This window comes from Lissotriton helveticus, chromosome 11 (genome assembly GCF_964261635.1).
Source record: "Lissotriton helveticus chromosome 11, aLisHel1.1, whole genome shotgun sequence".
Classification (NCBI taxonomy): domain Eukaryota; kingdom Metazoa; phylum Chordata; class Amphibia; order Caudata; family Salamandridae; genus Lissotriton; species Lissotriton helveticus.
In genome coordinates this window covers 36,930,498-36,946,757 of record NC_136072.1, presented here as the reverse complement: position 1 = coordinate 36,946,757, position 16,260 = coordinate 36,930,498, and the positions used below count along the sequence as shown (strand labels likewise).

The 16,260-nt window shown below is 45.4% G+C and overlaps 1 protein-coding gene across 2 annotated transcripts in view; it reads left to right on the top strand.

Moving 5' to 3' along the window:
* The window catches only part of LOC144792232 (receptor-type tyrosine-protein phosphatase eta-like), a 79,489-nt gene that overhangs the window by 7,136 nt on the left and 56,093 nt on the right, over window positions 1–16,260 (top strand). Inside the window, exon 1 of one of the 2 annotated variants that reach the window (XR_013602520.1) lies at window positions 14,450–14,539. The exons of the other annotated variant lie outside the window; for it this stretch is intronic. The gene's annotated coding sequence lies outside the window, so the exon portion shown is untranslated. Of the gene's footprint in view, window positions 1–14,449; window positions 14,540–16,260 lie in introns of those variants that run through there. 2 annotated transcript variants of the gene reach the window in all.

Here is a 16,260-nt window from a genome sequence, read left to right as displayed (position 1 = left end):
AACCTACCAAACAAGACATTGTGGACTATGTACTTGGTCTCCGCTCCAGGATGGCCTAGTACATGAAAAAGGCATCCAAAAACCTTGAGGCTAGTCAGGAATTGCAAAAGGCCTGGCATGACCAAAAGGCTGTGCTGACTGTTTACCAGCCAGGACAGAAAGTTTGGGTGTTGGAACCTGTGGCCCCAGCAGCTCACCAAGACAAGTGGAGTAGACCCCACACTATTGTTGAGCAGAAGGGAGAAGTCACCTATGTGGTTGACCTTGGAACTCTCAGAAGCCCCCACAGGGTGCTTCATGTCAACAGATTGAAACCATATGTTGACAGGGCAGACATGGGCTTGCTCATGGCTACGGATGAGGGACAGAAGGGAGAGAGTGACCCTCTCCCAGACCTGCTTTCTCAGACCCCTGATGATGATTCAGTTGATGGTGTAGCCTTGGCAGGCATCCTCACTGACCTCGCTGGGGACAGTCTGCCTATTAAAAGTAAGATTTACAGGCAACCTGATCAAGTCAGGGACTGTTGGACTTGGCCCTTCTGGCAGGTTCACCCCTAAACTTTTTGCTTGTAATTGTGACCTTGTGATGGTGATTTTTGGGTTCTGCGCACTTTCACTGTGTCCCAGTGGAAAGTGCTTGCGCACTTTGAGTGCATGTGGTGAGATAGGCCTGCCCTCCCATAGGAATGCATGGGGAATGTATGTGTCCCTGGTAGTTCCTGATGCGTGGGGTGTACAGGCTCGAGTCTGGTATGTGTGGACTCGTGTGATTGAATGCTGCAAGATGATGTATGCATTATGAATGTGTCTAGTGGGGAAGTGCCACTTCTAGACATTGATGTACGTGTGCTGTGAGGGTGCTGGAGTGTGATTGGCTGGAGCTGGCTGGGATGCCAGGCTCCAGGATGTCTGGATGGGTCTGCCCAGTGGTGAGTGCTGAGATCAGCATGCTGATGGCTGGGGAGGAGTGCCCCTGTGTCTTGAATGGGGCTGGGCTTTCCCCCACACAATGCTGGCTCCGCCCCCCTGTGGTGCGTCTAACGACCCTAGCCCTGCCAGTGAATAGAGTGAAGTGATGAGCGCATCCAGGGTGCTCCAAAACCAGCTGCGACTGGTTTCTCCCCCACCCTGCACAAAGACAAAGGAATGTGATGTATAAAAATGGGGCTGTGTCCCCACAGAGGTTGTTCTGTTCCAGGATCCTGCCTGAGGGGGCTGCTGCTGTTGCTGGGCCAGAGGACCGCCACTTGGATTGTCTCCCTGCCAGGAGACCCAGTGAGCTCGCTCTGGGCCCAGCCTTGCCCCCCCCTGCCTGCCTAGAAGGACTTTTTGGTTCTCTGTAGCCCTGGGGAGCGCTCTCCCTTGTCCCCAGCGCTGGGAGCGCTTTATTTGTGCCTTTTAGCGCTGTGAGCGCTTTTCCCTGCCTGCCTAGCGCTGAGAGCGCTTTTCTTTACCTATAGCGCTTGGGAGCGCTTTGCCTGCCCTAGCGAGTGCCCACCTTGCTTATTTGTAATTAATTTGCCCCCTGGCAGGTGCCCACCCTGCCAGGGACCTTGCCGCTAATTCTGTGCTTTTACGCGGTAACTTCATCCCCCGCCTGCCTGCCTGTTTGTTTGGAGCGCTGCAAGGCTCCACCAGAGGGCCGCTCCCTTGCCACAGTTGTTCTCAGAGCCACGAGGGCTCCAGGCGGCATTTCTCTGTTTGGCGAGCCACAGAGGCTAAAGGGGGCACAGTGGTCTTACGAGCCCTGAGAGGCTCAGGAGGGCCAGTCATTTGTGTAGAGCCCTGAGAGGGGCTCGTGAGTGCCCCCACTGTTATTTAGAGCCCTGAGAGGCTCAGAGGGGCATTTGGTTGCGTGAAGAGCCCAGCGAGGCTCCAGGGGGAAACAAGTGCTTTGTGCAGAGTCTGAGAGGTTCCAACGTTGTCCCCACCAGCATCGCTTCCCAGTTGCCCAGCACTTTGTGGGCAACTGCCACGTTTAGGCCCCTGACATTTGGCACACATAGCGTCCTAGCCCCCACAAGGCCAGTTGGCCTATGGACAGTCACAGGTGGTGACTTATGTGAGTTTGGCGCAACTGTTCTTTTGCTGCACCTCTGAATGTTTAGTTTATGCATCATGTGTTCTCCTTCCTTGCACCGCTGAATGTATGTTTATGCATCATGTGTTATGTGCTTACACCCCTACAGGTATTGTGATACTTAGGTGGTTGTTTTTCTCCTAGTGCAGGTGGTGCTAGTGAGGACCTGGTTACCAGTGTTTACTGGTTGTGTACTTTATGTTCTAATTTGTGCTACAGTGATTTATATTCCATAATCTAAGTGCTATTTCTAAAAGTGTTACTTCTAAAAGTGCTGATTCCTGACAGTGGTCCAGGTGGCCCTGTCTTGTACATATCCCCTGTAAATTCTGCCCGTGCCTGTTGGCACATTGTAAAGTGTGTGTTTTTATCTAATGTGTTTTGGTGTAATACAAAGGCTATTTTTATATAACCTTGTGTGGAGTTTCCTTTGTGGTGGGCCTGGGTGTTGTTGCTCGGGTGCGTGCGCAAATACTTAACTCACATCGCCTCCAAGTTTAGCCTTGCTGCTTGCCCCACATTACCTAGAGGGTGAGCAGGGGTTATCTTGGCGTGTAACTCCCTTGCCCTGACTTAGGAGTGGTGGTCTCTGACTGACTTTGGTGCAAGCCCTGGCCAGCCAGGGATCCCATTTTTAACAGGGATTGTATCTGGACAGAGGTCCAAATGATGTTGGATTTGGGAGTCATTGAGCCCTCAGAGAGCCCTTGGGCCAGTCCAGTAGTCCTGGTGCCTAAACCTCACACCCAAGATGGTAAGAGAGAGATGAGGTTTTGCATGGATTACAGAGGCCTCAATGCTGTCACTAGGACAGATGCCCATCCAATACCCAGGGCAGATGACCTCATTGACAGATTGGCATCTGCCAAGGTTTTGAGTACATTTGACCTGACAGCTGGCTACTGGCAAATCAGACTCGCTGATGATGCAAAAGCCAAGACAGCATTTTCAACCCCAGGAGGACATTACCAATTTGTGGTAATGCCCTTTGGTCTGTAAAATGCACCTGCCACATTCCAAAGGTTGGTGAACCAAGTCCTCTCAGGTCTGGATGACTACTGTGCAGCTTATCTAGATGATATTACTGTCTTTAGCTCCACTTGGGAAGATCACCTGATCCACCTGAAAAATGTTTTGGAGGCCCTGCAAAATGCAGGCCTAGCTATCAAGGCCACCAAGTGCCAAATAAGGCAGAGTCAGGTTGTATACCTTGGCCACCTTGAATGTGGAGGCCAGGTTCAACCATTTCAGATCAACATCCAGACCATGATGGACTGGACTGCTCCAACCACCCAGACTCAGGTCAGAGCTTTCTTGGGCCTGACTGGGTATTACAGGACATTTATCAAGGGGTATGGTTCCATAGTGACACCCCTGAATTACTTAACTTCCAAGAAAATGCCAAAGAAAGTTCAGTGGACAGTCAGCTGTCAAAAGGCATTTGATGACCTGAGGCAGGCCATGTGCACTGCTCCTATTCTGCAAAGTCCAGACTACTCCAAAGAATTCATTGTTCAAACAGATGCTTCTGAGATGGGGGTAGGTGCTGTGCTTTCACAACTAAATAAAGATGGTCAAGACCAGCCAGTAGCTTTTATTAGCAGAAGGCTGACCCCTAGCGAGAAACGTTGGTCAGCTATTGAGAGGGAGGCCTTTGCTGTGGTTTGGGCACTGAAGAAGCTGAGGCCATACTTGTTTGGTACTCACTTCAATATTCAGACAGACCATAAGCCCCTCTTGTGGCTAAATCAGATGAAGGATGAAAATCCTAAACTGCTTAGATGGTCCATTTCCCTACAGGGGATAGACTTTACAGTGGAACATAGACCTGGTACTGCCCATGCAATGCAGATGGACTCTCCAGATATTTCCACTTAGAACATGAAGTCTCAACTGGTCAAGGTTAGTTTAATGTCCCTGCGTTTAGGGGGGGTTGTGTAGGAGAGTAGGGTCTGCTTCCTATGGTCACCCCCACTTTTTACTGTGATTCTCTGTTTTTTCGACTTTAGTGTGGCTGTGGACCTGCTAATCAGACCCACAGCCCAGCTGTTCTCTCTTTAAATTGATACCATGTACTTTAGGTACATACCAGATTGGTTACTGGGTCACCTAGGTACCCAAGGCATCGGTGCACACTAGGCCTACCAGGGGCTGCAGCATGTATTGTGCCACCACTGGTTTGCCTTCCAAACTGATACCACAGGTCTGTTCACACAGCCTGGGTAAGGTGGTGTAATCACCCCTTACTTAGATATAGTATACCTATAGCTACCTTTATATATAGACACATATGCACCTATAAGCCACTCCTATGGTAGGCCTCGACAATCCTGGAGGCAGAATGCTTGGTTTTATGTGAGAGATGTTGCCCTAGCATGAGCTGACCCTCTGCAGCTTTCAAAACCATCTCCTTATAGCTGTTCTATGATATAGCCATACCATATACTCGTAAGTGCATTATAATCCTCGCGGTTAATGCTAACTTTGGTTTGGCTTTATCAAAACATGTCGTGTAAGGTGGCAAACACTTTGGAATACTACCCCCCGCCAATTCTGGCGGCCGGGGTAGCATTCCACCCTTCTAGAGGGAAAAGACATGTAGCTTACTGCTTTACCCGGTTAGAGTTAAACAGAGCCTCAGCATCACAAAATGGATGCTGCTGCCACAGACACAAGTCTGACCTCCTGTTGCTGGATGAAACTCCGGCAGGGGAGGCCTGGACAATAGGTTTCCTGTCCAGGGAGGTTCTGGCACCTCCCCAGACAGGGGTTTTGTGTATTGGGGCTGGGAGGGCTGCATTCAGTGAATGCATCTAGACACTGCCTGGGGCACACAAGGTGCTCCATGCATAGCCCGGTTCAAACCAGTTGCTGGGGCACTCCAGCCCTGCTCTGGCACAAAAATGGACAAAGGGAAAGGGGTGTAACCACCCCCTTCTCAGGTCCAGCCGTAGGAGGGACCTAGTCAGGTAATCCAGCCCCCATCCTTAGAATAAGCATAGGAGCTGTGTTCCTGGGACTATAGATTATTCTGGACATCTTTGAAAAACATATCTTGGACCTTCGACATTCCATTCTGACTGGAAGACGGAAGACATCTCCCTTGTGGTCAAGGAGTGACCACCCTGTGTAAACAGGCACCAACAGCAACTTTTCCGGTCTGCAGTTTCAAGGCTCCCGTCAGAACCTGAAGACTCTGCAACTTACGAACTAGACTTTCAGACTTCTTTGACCCTGATCCACATCCACAACAAAGCTGAGACCCGTGGCAGACAGGAGAGACATGCGACCGGATAGCTTGGACATCCTGCATTTTGCTACCTGCACTCCTTTCCTGAAGCCTTAGTAAGTTGTGCATTGGGATACGAGAAGCCCTAGCCCCGAGCACCATTTGCACTGAAGCCCAGGCCCCCACACTCCGTGAGTATCCCGTGGGCCCCGCCTTTGCATTTGAGCTCCATGCATCATCCTGGTTCCTTGCCTGTTGTTTAGTGAGCCCCCTGAAGATGCCTTCTTGAAATTACTTTGCTGTCCTGGTTGCTCCAGGCTTGCTCCATCTTCCCTGAAAAGGAGAAGCGCCACAAACCTTGCTGTCTGCAACAGAGCCAATCTTGACATCCTGCATGGGTTGCGGTTACCAAGGCTTGTTTGGTCCAATCCAGATACCGACACTGCAGTCATCTAGATCCATTGTGGCACAGCTTGAATCCACTGCCTGGTCATCATTGATGCCTCCTGGACCTTGTGGCAGAAGAGACAAACTCACCTTCTTCACCTTCAAGCACCCAACATCGCATGGTTCCTTCCTGGTACCTTCCTGGTCACTGGCTAGTGACCCAGACTCTGTCCCCTCTGCTTTCAGGTTCTTCACATCACCGATACACCCTTGGATCCACCTGGACAGTTTTCCTCTGGTCGCCTGCAGCACTTCTTTGCAGCTCTCTATAGAAAACAATGATGAAACCCGACACGAAAAGACATCTATGCCCCCGGATTCCCTGGGTGAGGTAACACGAGTACTGCGGTGGTCCCATGGGTCTTGACTCCTGAAGTGTCCTAGTTTAAATGGGTTCCATCCTAGTCCGTAAATTGCGTATTTGTAACTTCTTCGTTTCCCATTGAAAGTCAACGGTAACCCGCGTCTGTGTTTAGGCACTGCACGCGTCTCCCATGGGCCTCCTTCTTCCTAACCCTTGATTGTTTAGTGTAGCACCAGTGATTCCACAGGCCCTAGTTCTGTTTTCTAACTCTCACGTGGTACTCATACCACTTTCTTAGTATATGGTTTGTGAGGCCCCTAGGGCATAACATATACTGTGCAACTTATTGAATATTAACTGTGTGACTTGTATTGTATTTTTACCTCTGACCTCATAAAGAGTGCAGAGGGGTTGTGTTTAGATTTAATACATATATATTTGATATATACCTTGTGTGGTGTCCTTCATTTGGTATTCAAGGGGTTATATATGGTAAAACAACTTGCTTAACTCGCCTACTGAAGTCTTAGCCTGAAGACTGCTGGTTCATGCTACCACTAGGATAGCTTTCTATAAGGTTGACTTTACAACCACGATCAATGAGGGTCGATTAGACTGGTGCAAGGTGCCCACTAGAGCTAGTGGACATCATATGCCAGGTTAACTTCTCACAAAGACCACAAATGACTGAGAGTAGGAATATATTGTTCAATTTCAAACACATGAATGCATACACACCTTCCATGCTAGTATATTTGAACTCAGTCAGGTAATCCACATCTGCAAGCCCCTTTACTGAAATGATCCCTTCACCACTTTTGGAGTTTTTACTTTTAAATTGTTTTTTCTGCTGATTGTGTTGAGTTAGAAAGATTTATTTTTGGTAAGCTGGTGTTCTCATCAGAAAAGTTCTAAAATGATTTCGTTATTATACTTTTCATGAGAATACCTCTTTAGTTGTAAAATTGCTGAACAAAAAGTCATGGTTGCACTTTGAATCTCTATACATGCGGTTATTTGAATTTATATCCAGATAACATTGTTTTTGTGCACATTTAAATTCAATGAAAACACAGTTTACTGGTTTCATTATTATGTGTAAATATAAACCTGGGATACTGCTGCAAATATCATGTATTCTTCTAATTATAAAATAAGACAAAAGATTTCTGTGAGAATATTATTTAAATACAGCTATGTATTTTAAATATATGCGTAATTACTTATCAATATTATGTTGTCACTTCCTGCTGAATGAAAAGAGTTATTGCATGCTGTCTTCTGCGAAATCAGTAAAAATGAAGAATCATATAATTCCAATTTATGAGAAAAACATCAATAACAGTTAATCTGCTATAAAGTAACAGAGTTTTAAAAGACTTACAAAATGTATTTTCAGAACAAGTGATCAGAAATATCTGAAATCAAATCATTCCCACTCCGCTGTCAAAATCAAAATATATGTCAACTAGTTAAAATTGATACAATCATTAACTCATTATTCTAAGAGATCATTTGAACAATTAGAAGGCCATATAAAGTGCTTAAACTGCTAGCTATAAAGGGATTTAGTAGAATAGACATTTAAAAAATAACTGGAGTATTTGAAAGAATCTGCACTCACTGATTTGAAAAATTCCATCTCATCGAAATATTACATCATACATGAAATACCAATGTATATGTACTCATTTTATTTAACAACATTAGATCATTTCTGATTAAGAGCTATTTTGCAAGGCAGACTAAGGGGGCGATTCCGATCCGGTAAAATTCTCTTCCGTACGATTCGCATCTTGAGCCGTCTCCGTACGACTCGTACACGCACCGTACGACTCGACGAGTATGAACCGGACCGGGGTTTCAGGACGCGATTCTTGCGGTCCACGTCAGGTAAGGGGGATTCGTACGGAAAAGAGCACATTCACATACACACCGTACGGTGCGTACCCCCCCATGATCGCAGGGGTACACACCGTACCCCAGCGATCATGGGTGTACGAACCGTACACCCAGCGGACATTGGGGACGCACCGTACACCCAGCGTACATGGGGTACGGTGCGTATACCCCAAGATCGTGGGGTACGGTGGGGGTACGCACCGTACCCGGGACGGGGGCGTTCCGTACCTGTTTCAGGGCAAACTCTGCTTTTACGGCTGTTTTCACCTCCCGTAGAAAAAGGGTTGTACGGTGCGTACTCAACACGAATCGTACTTGCCGGTTCGGAAAAAGCAGCCGTGAACCGTACAGATGTCGCGTACAGCGGGTTCCGAGGGAGATTCGGACGGGGATTTCATTCGTATGGTCCCTGTACGATTCGTACGGAGTACGACTCCTGGTACGAATCGTACTTCGTAGTACGTACGGGGGACGTTGCAGGGTACGATTCGTACGGGAAAAACGCTCCGAACGGCAATTCGGAACGCTTTTTACCGGTTCGGAATCGACCCCTTAATGTCTGGCATGTATAAATTACATCTGTATCTAAATACAGATTCAGTTATACATTTTGGGAAACATTTTCTAGAATTAATGAGACTTTGTTACAGTTGCTCACAGTTGGGGTTGTGAATATCTATACTACTATTATAAAGTAAGAACTGGGAACCTTTGAGGCAGGTAAACTCGGGAACCACAGCTCCAATCCAAACACCCAATACATCATTGGAATTGGCAGGGTCTGCAGAGTGACATAGGCTATATACCCCCCAAAAATATACGTTATTTAAAAAATATACTTACTAAAAAATTAATCCCTTGGAAGTAGCGCCGGCCGTGTGCACGAACGTGCTGACATCATCAGGAGCGCGAGGAGTACAGCCGTAGGGAGGAAAAGTAAAGACGGCGTTCGGCGGGAGGAGCACGGAAGAGAGCGGCGGCGACAGTGGGGACTCGAGGTAAGGGACTTCCTGGAGCGCGGAAAGGAGCAGACAATTTGTGACGGGTGTCAGTATTGCAGGGGGCCCTGAAGCAGCCTTTTGCTCCCGGACAATGTCGGGAAGGGCTACAAAGAAATGAATAATCAGGCAAAAAGAAGGCCCCTCGAAAACCCAGAAAAATAAATAAAACAGGCCTGTGGTTACTCGGAAAAGTGAAAGACTAATACACAGCTCCCCCCACTGGAAGGAGACTCCCGGTGCACAGCTCCAAGAAGACAATGCTGTCTTATATATAACCTGATCACTTTCACTCCAAAGTGTAATCACCACGAATGTTTAATTCAGTTCATCAATGATTTATTCCATAAATCCAAGTATTTTGAGTAAATCATAAATCTCTCCAAATGTCTGGAATCTGACATTATTCCAAAATCAAATCGTTAACATAACTCCCAGCATAACTCCCAATGCATTTCGGGCTAAAATTACGCCCTTCCTCAGGGGAACGCTATGCCACGGAATACGTGTGCCTGCTCACTGGATCCTCAGCTGGCTGGGAGTTATGTTAACGATTTGATTTTGGAATAATGTCAGATTCCAGACATTTGGAGAGATTTATGATTTACTCAAAATACTTGGATTTATGGAATAAATCATTGATGAACTGAATTAAACATTCGTGGTGATTACACTTTGGAGTGAAAGTGATCAGGTTATATATAAGACAGCATTGTCTTCTTGGAGCTGTGCACCGGGAGTCTCCTTCCAGTGGGGGGAGCTGTGTATTAGTCTTTCACTTTCACGCTGACCAGGCCAGTCGGCGTTATCCTGGGAAGCACGCATAACTTTACAATTGGTTTACCTACAGTCATATTCAGCTGTGCAAGTCTGCTTCTTTTCTGTTACTCGGAAAAGTGCTCAGGAATACAGGGACTGAGGCCCGGATTAACCCTCCTCCCCCCGGAGCTACTGAGACTCACAAGAGGTAGAGATAGTTGATAAAAACACCTGATAACGGAACATGGACGCGGCAGGTGGGGGAGGGAGGGGAGAGAGAATCAGTGGTTTGTGATATTCATCGGGTGAAGTCATTTCATATTTGTTGCTGTTTCCACTTTAACACCACGCACAGTTAATGTCTCTCCTGTTATAAAATCACATTAATAAAACATGGAATTCTACATCGCAAACAATTTGGGTGCTGAGGTTTTGTCAGGTCTCTGCCAAAGCGCTGCTTTACAGTGATCAATGAGGCGTTTAATCAGTGCGTGAAGACACCAGCATCACTGCGACCAGAGGCCCCAGTTTACGGGAATTGTGGCATTATAAATTGTCTGCACATGTTAAGGTTTGTCAGCATTACAATGAGATTGCAACAGGCGTTTATACACACCCCCTGGCGAGGGTTGCAGACACCACTGCAACCAGAAGCCTAAGTTTATGAGACTGTGGCGCTAAGCTGTGTGCAAGTTATATGGTCATAAAAATACATGAATGATGGATGCAGGGTGGGTGCATAAATGATTGTTGGGTGGATGGGTGCATGGATGGATACATGCATGATGGGTGGATGGATGGAGGAATGATGGATGCAGGATGGATGGGTGGGTGGATGGATGGATGGGTGCATGAATAAATGATGTATGGATGCAGGATGGGTGGGTGGATGGATATGTGGATGCATGAATGATGTATGGATGGATGCATGCATGATGGGTGAATGCATGATGGATGGGTGGATGCATGAATGAATGATGTATGGATGCAGGATGGGTGGGTGGGTGGATGGATGGGTGAATGAATGAATGAATGAATGATGTATGGATGCAGGACGGGTCGGTGGGTGGATGGATGGGTGGATGCATGAATGAATGATGTATGGATGCAGGATGGGTGGGTGGATGGATGGGTGGATGCATGAATGAATGATGTATGGATGCAGGATGAGTGGGTGGATGGATGGGTGGATGCATGAATGAATGATGTATGAATGCAGGATGGGTGTGTGGATGGATGGGTGGATGCATAAATGATGTATGGTTGGATGCATGCATTATGGGTGGATGCATGATGGATGGCTGGATGCATGAATGAATGATGTATGGATGCAGGATGGGTGGGTGGATGCATGAATGATGTATGGATGGATGCATGGATGCATGCATGATGAGTGGATGCATGATGGATGGATGGGTGGATGCATGAATGAATGATGTATGGATGCAGGATGGGTGGGTGGATGGATGGGTGGATGCATGAATGAATGATGTATGGATGCAGGATGAGTGGGTGGATGGATGGGTGGATGCATGAATGAATGATGTATGGATGCAGGATGGGTGGGTGGATGAATGGGTGGATGCATGAATGAATGATGTATGGATGCAGGATGGGTGGGTGGGTGGATGGATGGGTGGATGCATGAATGATATATGGATGGATGCAAGGTGGTTCGGGCTCGCTCACTGCACTCGCTCGCTGCGGTGCAATGTGCAAATTAGTTTACGCCGCACCACTTTCAAATGTCACCAGCCGCCCCTGAATGTCTGCACTTTTAGTTTATTCCTCCATAACGCTTGCGCTGTGCTTGTGAAATCAATTGTATCTATCCATACTAATATAATAAAGAGAGAGCCCAAACCTTTGAGGCGGGTAATCTCAGGAACCACAGCACCAATCACAACACCCAATACAGCGTTGGAAAGGGCAGTTGCAGCAGAAGGACATAGGCTATGCAGACGCCCACCATATACATTTAAAAGGTAAAAGAAACGTGCCAGAAAAGTAGTCCCTTGTGGGCATGTCTGCGTTGTGCTGTGGGGATGTGCTTGGGGCGTGACAAACGCTGGGGGCGTGTGGTACGTTTCGCCCTTCATGCCATGTCTCATATCGTGTACTGTGGGTGTGTGCTGGGGTGTGGGCGTGTGCGGGGCGCGGGATTGCGGAAAAAAAAGCGAGGGTTGTGCCCAATATTTCATTGTTTTTTCTTCCCGGGTTATGTACATTCCAGCTCCGGGTGTCCACCCTGCTCCCTTAGAATACCCCTGCACCCCATAATCATAACCCACCCTTACTCCTTAAATACCCCAACACCCTTAAACACTAACTCATCTTAACCCTATAAATATACGCTGTACCCCAAAACGCCACCCTATCCCTAAACCCTAAAAATACCCCTGTACCCCAAAACCCAAACCTAGCCCTGAACCCTAAAAATACCACTGTACCCCAAAACCCAAACCTACCCCTGAACCCTAAAATACCCCAATACCCCTGTACCCCAACACCCAAACCTACCCCATAACGCTAAAAATACCCCTGAACCCCAAAACCCAAACCTAGCCCTGAACCCTAAAAATAACCCTGTACCCCAAAACCCAAACCTACCCCTGATCCCTAAAAATACCCCTGTACCCCAAATCCCAAACCTAGCCCTGAACCCTAAAAATACCACTGTACCCCAAAACCCAAACCTACCCCTGAACCCTAAAATACCCCAATACCCCTGTACCCCAACACCCAAACCTACCCCTGAACGCTAAAAATACCCCTGAACCCCAAAACCCAAACCTAGCCCTGAACCCTAAAAATAACCCTGTACCCCAAAACCCAAACCTACCCCTGAACCCTAAAAATACCCCTATACCCCAAAACCCAAACCTAGCCCTAACCCTAAAAATACCCCTGTACCCAAAACCCATACCTATCCCTAAACCCTAAAACTACCCCTGTACTCCATAACCCAAAACTTTATCTGAACCCTTAAAATACCCGAACAGCCCAAAACATATACCTCAGTAACCCAAAACATATACCCCTATACCCATACTTACCTTATCCAAACATTAAAAAAACATGCTTTTACCATTCATGCATTTACAACGAATTTTGTTGTAAATGTATGCATGGTAAAAGCATATAAAAGTTAATGCCATGCGTTATAATGGCATTGCGGAGTCATGGTACTTTTGTAATGAAAGTATGCGGAGTGATGGTATGCAGAAAGAAAGGTGCGGAGTAATGGGTGTTTACCCTCCCCGGTAAGTACATTGGTGTCACGGCGGCCCACATCTCCAGCAACATACTGATATTTTTTCACCATCCATTTGAAAAATGCACAGGTCTCTCTCATTGATGCCCAGCACCAACATACACTTTTAGACACACCTCCCGCCACAAGTTCTAGAATTGCGAACTTTAGAGCTGGGGAGCTACGTTTGAATCTCGGCAACAGCTCAACATCCTGTGATTCCAAGCAAATCGCTTTGTCTCCCCGTGCCTACCACAAATGAATGTGTTCTTCTGTAATGTAAATTGTTCTCATGCCATGTTGTTGAGTTCACACTATATAATATTGCAAGGAAAAATAAAGTAGGGAAACTCGAGTTGACACACTACTGAACGTGCACTCTTAAGTGCATCAGCAGTGCACTGTGAATCGGGGCGTTTCACAGGCCTGTCACAGATAAGAAATGCTATCAAAACGAAATCCTACAAAACAATATACTACTGGCCGGCAGCAATTCATACCCGGACAACGTCGGGACGGGCTGCTAGTATTATCATAACTGAAGAGATGTCTTTAGAAACATTTTTACTGCTCTTCTGGGAATAAATTCTTTAGTACAAGTCTGATTTTTTTTTCATGCAAAATCAATGCGCCATAAGTGTTAGGTACTATCTCAAAATCTGTTAGAGATCTATCATGGCAATTCTTCCCAATGACAGATAACTTCTACATGTTTTTCTGTAATCTGGTGTAAAAAATATTTCTGACAAATATGTAAAAGGTTCTCTGAGTGATACTTCACGTTCCATTTTTCTATTCCAGTACCCAATGTAACCAACAATCTATGTTTGACATACATCACCATTGATTCAATTTCTTTGAGCTGGCTACCACCGACTGGCAACAAAAGCTCCTATTTAGTAACCCTGGGCCTAGTGTGCGTAGTGGGGCTATGCGAAGCTACGCAAAGTGGGCGAGAAACTACGCCCACCTGCGCACTTCGCGTAGTCCCACTACACGTCGCATGCCCCCCTCCCCTACATGCCTAATTTAATTAAATGGGCTCGAAAAAAAAAAAAAAACACATACTTTGTCCGCGGCATCCCGGGGCTCCCTCTGCTCATTCACGAGAAATGCGCATGCACGGTCTCCCGCGCATGCGCATTGATTAGTAGACAGCGCCGTGAACGAGCAGAGGAAGCCCCGGTACGCCGTGGACAAGGTAAGTGTGTTTTATTTATTTTTTGGGACCCATTTAATTAAATTAGGTATGTTCGGGAAGGCGGGAGGGAGGCGGGTGGCGGGCAACTTCGCTACGCCCAAGGAGTGGGTGTAGTGTTGCCTGCTTCGCCTACTTTGCAAAGGGCAAAGTAAGCAACACTACGCCCACTTCGTGGGCGCAGCGAAGTTGCCCACCCAGGGTTACTATTTAGTGCAAGTTTTAGGAAATCCAGAATCAAATGTAACAATGTATGAAAATGTGTCCGTCACAAATGTAATACCTGGCAACCTGTATACCTTTAAAGTCTCTGCTCTGGGTGGAAATGGTATCATTGGAAAAGACAGTGTATTATCGGAATACACAGGTGAGCATCTTCTATGTAAACGATGGATATTTTGATCGATGTGCCATTATTAATAGTAATAACACTATTATAAATGTTTATGTTGCCAGTGTTAGTTGCCTATATACCTGTAACTGCTGAGGATAATCCAACTTCAGGAAGAAGAGACATTGCTATATCACCTTCTCAAAATAAGAGATAAAATAAGTGCTGTTGGTCTGCTGCTTTGAGGTTTTCAATTTTTGAAATCTATCCCCAAGAACATTCCCAGTTAAAATGGAGTACAACAAAGATTGAAAGGACACACCAAACTTGAGTTTTTTAAGCAAAGTTCTGCTTAGGCTTTGAGTTTACGTTATTTGATGTCATTTCAAAAGAAAAGTTCATGCATGTTTTAGAAAATTCGATTTCACAGGTATTCTAAAATAGTCCCTGTAGTGTGGCTGATTATTGAACATTAGCAATTGATTTTTTGGAGGAATCAAAAGAATAATGTTTACCCACAAATAACCTTTCCTATATTGAAAGTTTTACATGAACATATGTGAGGAAAAGCTCAATTGAAAACTATCTTCCATGTTTCTATACATTTTAGGCATCATTGAATTATACACAAAGATATGTTGTGTATGCTTCTTTCCAGGAAATTAAAGTGATCACAATCATGTCAGCAGTGCATTTTCATGCTTTCCCAACATGTGAATCTATCGATCTAAGTGAATGACCACAAATGACTGAGAGTAGGAATATATTGTTCAATTTCAAACACATGAATGCATACACACCTTCCCTGCTAGTATATTTGAACTCAGTCACATATTCCACATTTGCATGCCCCTTTACTGAAATTGGCTTCTCACCAGTTTTGGAGTTTTTACTTTTACATTATTTTTTCCCAACTGTGTTGATTTAGAAAGATTTATTTTTAGTAAGGAGGTTTCCTCAGCAGAAAAGTTCTAAAATGAGTTTGTTATTATCATATTCATGAGAATACCTTTTTTAGCTTTAAAATTGCAGAACACAAAGTCATGGTGTTAGTTTGAATCTCTGTACATGTGCATATTTGAATTTAAACCCACATAAGATTAGGTGAGTGCACATTTGAAAATCATTGTTTATTGGTTTCATCGTTATATGTTACCATTAACCTGGGATACTGCTGGTAAAAGGTTCTGAGTGGTACTTCACATTCTATAGTCCTATTTCTGTACCCAATATTACCAACAATATAAGACTGACAGACATAATCATTGATTCAATTCCCTTGAGCTGGCTACCACCAACTGGCAACACAAGCTTCTATTTAGGTCAGGTTTTGGGAAATACAGGCTCAAATGTGACATCATTGTCTGTTTTTAATGTTTTCAAAAATATTAAGTATCATTAAATTATACACAGAGATACGTTATCTATTTTTCTTTCCTGGATACTAAAGGGATCACAATCATGTCATGAGCGCATTTTCATACATTCCCAACATGTGAATCTATCTACCCTACTAAGTGATTAACCACAAATGTCTGAGAGCAGGAATGTGTTTCTGGATTTCAAATGAATATGAAATAATAGTTTGAATACCAGGTATGAATTAATGCAATTGTTTGTATAAAACAGGCACTTAGATTTTTTTGAGGGATTTCATATTTTAGTATTTGGATGGTTGATTTAAATACGTTTTGGGGACTAAGATGTCAACCATATGTTTCAGTAGTATACATTTGAAATGTTTTTTTAATGTCATT